At 39.2% G+C, this 4,299-nt stretch overlaps 1 pseudogene; it reads right to left on the minus strand.

Annotated features, from left to right (window-relative positions):
* Nucleotides 1-213: 213 nt before the first annotated feature.
* Nucleotides 214-1,677, minus strand: LOC128045583 (actin-related protein 2/3 complex subunit 2-like; annotated as a pseudogene).
* Between the last annotated feature and the right edge of the window lie 2,622 nt (nt 1,678-4,299).

The raw sequence follows: 4,299 nt of genomic DNA on the forward strand, positions 1-4,299 counted from the left end.
GGGAATATAAATAAAAGGAATTAAGTTGATCAAGTGGAATAGTTTTTTTATTTTTTTATTTTTGGGAACCATGAAGTCCTTGCAAGCACAGCTTGCTTTTGCAGATTACTTTCCAAACATGTACAAAATGGAACCAAAGCAGAGAATCCCTTAAGAACCTGAAGAGGTACAACATTAAAAGCTACGATTATCCTGTAGCAAGTATTCCAGCCTTCAGTTGCCAACCGTTTCCTCTTCCTGTTCCCAAAAGTACGTCTTCCCCGCGGTTGTTTTCATTTCCTTTTTCTTGGCATCTGGGCGTGCACAGCTCACCTCCTTGAGGAAGTCGGATGTTTTTGCCTGCATACGTGTGTGGATATAGGGCTTCGAGCACTTGATGTGGTAGTGCAGGTAGTCTGGGAACGTGTGGATCAGGTTGATGGTGTTGTCTTGATGAGCACTGGCATTGGATTGGCGAGGTAACAGCACAAAGGTAATGTAGCCATGTTGTGGCCCACAGTGGCATCGGGATCTTTCAGCTCTAGGAGAGGCTCCCCCCTGTGGCTGAAGCAGACCTATTGGGCTGTGTGGCTGGCTCTGCCCTGCATGAACACCTTTCCAATGACCACATCATCCATCATCCTTAATCACTGTGTTGAAGACTACTGTGACTTTGCCCCTTTTTGACTCAAACATACATGGTCTCATCATCCCTATAATGGATAACTGCCCTGTTCTCTCCTTTCTTGCCCTCTTCTTGGAACTGGAAGTATTTCTCAAAGACGGAGGCAAAACAGTTTCGTTCCAACACGCCAGCCTGATGCACAATGGTATCCTTGGATGCGGGCAGATTTTCAAGGTGATATAGCAAAGACACATTGCATCCTGATTCTGGATTTACTAAGTAACTTCCGTACACCCTCTTTAATAACTCATCAGCACCATGTGCCTAAAGTTCCTTGTAGAATTCAAAGAAAAACTGACCATCACTTTTATTTTGTCTCCATCAGGATTTGAAATATTGTCGAGACTGGCTCGACAAGCAGGGTTTCTGAAAGTGCCATATGGTGAGAGAATGAGAAACAAGACACAAGAATTCAGTGAAAAGTGAGGATAAGAGGACCAACACCGCTCCAAGGTGAAGGTGCCGAAACTGAATCCAAGCCAGCTTAATTATACTTTCAGCCATAAAGGAAAGAATATGCGGGGAGTTAAGCTATAACTCATGTGGCCTTTAGGGCCACAGAACAAAGTGATCATTAACCATTGAGTAATTAAGAAACAATAATCAATGACAAATCAGTAACTCAGACTAATATTCTTATCTATAGATTTTCTACCAGATACATAAAACATGTGACTCTGAGATGCCAGTTGAGAAACAGTCTGGGGTCGGTTTTACAACCCCAGTATCATATCTTACTTTCAAGACTATGAACTGTTCCCTCTGGACTTGTTCCAAGAGTCTCATGCTTTATAGCATCCAGTTTATCAATAATTATAAATTTCTTTTGTGGCCCTTGCTGGGGCCTGCTTTTCTTTTATTCTTCCTATCTTCTACAAAATATGATAGAGGACTCCATCAAAATCTGCAAAAGTTACTTCTATAGCTTCTGGTTTGTTCCCGGTGGCTGCGTTCTCAAACTTGAACTTGAGCGTCTCCTCAATGATGTGATTGCTTACCTCCAGCAGGATCATGGTGGCCGCTGGCCCCTGAAGCCTGAACCTGCCTGGCAAGAAGCCACCGTCACTGCTGCCTCATGGACAAGCTTGGTCCCCACTGAGCCCCTGGCTCTAGCCGGCCACTTCCAAGAGTTAGGTTTAAATCTACAGTTACTTGTCCCTTCTTTTATTTGCTCTTTGTCTGTTCTTGCATTTTTAAATTGAGTGTATTTTTTCTGTTTTTATTTTTTATATTTTTTTGCTTACTGACTAAAATTATTATAATTTTTTAATTTAGTGGTTCCTTCAGGATTTACAGCATACATCTTTAACCTATCACAATCTATCTTTAAATATTATTATACCTCTTTACACATAATGCATAAGAATACCTGCAATAGTGTGCTTCCTTACCTGCCCCCCAGTCTTTGTGTTATCTACCTTAAATTTTTGCGTGTGTTTTAAATTTTATATTGCATTCTATTATCTCATAAGAAGGATTATATAAGGAAAAAACCTTGTATATTTACACATGTAATTGCCACTACTGTTAAACTCTTCATTCTTTTGTGCAGATTTACATTTTTATCTGATGTAATTTCCTTTTATTTGAAAGGTTTCCTTTAATATTTCTTATAGGTTTGTCTGCTGGTGAGAAATTATTTTAGCTTCTACATACAAAAAATATTTCACCTTCCATTTTATAAGATATTTTCTGAAGTTTAAATTCTATGTTGACAATTTTTACCTTTCAGTACTTTAAAGTTATTACTCTACCACTTTCTCCCCTGTCTTGTTTGCAGTGAAAAATGTGCTACTATCCTGACCCTGACCCTTTGTCTTCATTTATAATGTATCTTTCTTTCTCTGAATGCTTCTAAGAACTTTTCCATTATCCTCAGTTTTGAGTAATTTAATTATAATGTGTCTTGGTGCAGTTTATTTTGTGCATGTGCTTGGGATTTATTATATCTGTAAGTTTGTAGTTTCCACTAAATTTGAAAAAGAAAATTGTCATCTTTTTAGATTAAAAATTTTCATTTCTGTATTTAATTTTTGTGGACTCTATCACTATGTCTTCAAATTTACCAAACTTTTTCTTTCTTCAATGTCTAGTTCAGTCACTCAATCGTGTCCAACACTTTGCAACCCCATGAACTGCAGCCCACCAGGCTTCCATGTCAATTACCAACTCTCAGAGCTTACTCAAACTCATGTCCATAGAGTCAGTGATGCCATCCAACTGTTTCATCCTCTATCATCCCCTTCTCCTGCCTGCAATCTTTCTCAGCATCAGTCTATTCCAATGAGTCAGTTCTTCGCATCAGGTGGCTATAGTATTGGAGTTTCAGCTTTAGCATCAGTCCTTCCAATGAATATTCAGGACTGATTTCCTTCAGGATGGACTGGTTGAATCTCCTTGCAGTCCAAGGGACTCTCAAGAGTCTTCTCCAACACCACAGTTCAAAAGCATCCATTTTTCGGTGCTCAGCATTTTTTATAGTCCAACTCTCACAAACATACATGACTATCGGAAAAACCACAGCTTTGGCTAGATGGGCCTTTGTTTGCAGAGTAATGTCTCTGCTTTTTGCTATGCTGTCTAGGTTGGTCATAGACAACCTTTTCTTCCAAGGAGCAGGTGTCTTTTAATTTCATGGCTACAGCCACCATCTGCATTGATTTTGGAGTCCCCCAAAATGAAGTCTCTCACTGTTTCCAGAGCTTCCCTCATGGCTCAGATGGTAAAGAATCCACTTGCAATGAAGGAGACTTGGGTTCAATCCCTGGGTTGGGAAGATACCCCGGAGAAGGACATGGCGACTCACTCCAGTGTTCTTACCTGGAGAATCACCATGGACAGAGGAGTCTGGTTGTCTACTGTTCATAAGGTTGCAAACAGTAGGATATGACTGAGAAATTAAGCACACACTGTTTCTATTGTTTCCCCATGTATTTGCCATGAAATGATGGAACAGGATGCCATTATCTTCATTTTCTGAATGTTGAAATTTAAGGTAACTTTTCACTCTCCTATTTTACATTCATCAGGAGGTTCTTTAGTTCTTTCTCCCTTTTTGCCATAGGGTGGTGTCATCTGCATATCTGAGGTTATTGATATTTCTCCCAGCAATCTTGATTCCACCTTGTGCTTCATCCAGCCCAGCATTTTTCATGATGTACTCTGCATATAAGTTAAATAAGCAGTGTGACAATATACAGCCTTGATGTACTCCTTTCCCAATTTGGAACCAGTCTGTTGTTCCATGTCCAGTTCTAACTGTTGCTTCTTGACCTGCATACAGATTTCTCAGGAGGCAGGTCAGGTAATCTGTTATTCCCATCTTTTTAAGAATTTTTTCTGCAATGTCTAACATCAATTTCATCCACTGTAATTTTTATCTCATATTTTGTAGTTTTCTTCTCTAGAATTACAGTGTGTGGCTTTTTAAATGCATTCAATCTCTGTACCTAAATTCTGAATATACTAGAGCTGTATTAACTGTTTTAACAGCTTTCTAATTCTAACATCCACATTAGTTCTGGGTCAGTTTAAAATGATTGATTTTCACTCCATCCTGCATTCTGTTTTCTACTTTGCAGGCCTGGTGATTTTGATTGGATATAAGACGTTGTGAATTTTACCTTTTTCTGTGC

Source organism: Budorcas taxicolor, chromosome 3 (genome assembly GCF_023091745.1).
Source record: "Budorcas taxicolor isolate Tak-1 chromosome 3, Takin1.1, whole genome shotgun sequence".
NCBI classification, from domain to species: domain Eukaryota; kingdom Metazoa; phylum Chordata; class Mammalia; order Artiodactyla; family Bovidae; genus Budorcas; species Budorcas taxicolor.